The following is a 515-nucleotide window of genomic DNA, read 5'->3' on the forward strand; positions in this document are numbered from 1 at the left end:
TCTCCACATTGTCCTGGGTCCAAAAATCTATTGGTCAGATGTAGGCAAACTAAGCAAGCTTTACACATCTACACGTTGCAATGAGAGAAACACCCCTGCATGCTATCATTCTATATCCAGTGGAATTCTTGCTAGACAGACCATTGCACATTAATTTAATAACTCCAACCCAAAGCACTCTTTTTGAAGTTCAAGAGCAGCTTGTAAAACCGCAAGAGAAAGTGACTAATATGTACAAATAGAAATGCAGGTAAAGAACTGCCAAAAATAAAAATGGGGCATTCAGGATCCCACAGGAGTTAATGGCTACTAGCAGAAGTGGCAAGAATGTGCTCAGAACAGAGATCCAGTGAGATGCATCCACATGGTGACACGGGACTAAACACAGCAACAGAAGGAACAGAGATAGTAGGAACTGCAGATGCTGCAGAATCTGAGATAACAAGGTGTAGAGCTGGATGAACACAGCAGGCCAAGCAGCATCAGAGGAGCAGGAAGGCTGACACTTCGGGCCT

Source organism: Rhincodon typus, chromosome 6 (assembly GCF_021869965.1).
Source record: "Rhincodon typus isolate 14 chromosome 6, sRhiTyp1.1, whole genome shotgun sequence".
NCBI lineage: Eukaryota > Metazoa > Chordata > Chondrichthyes > Orectolobiformes > Rhincodontidae > Rhincodon > Rhincodon typus.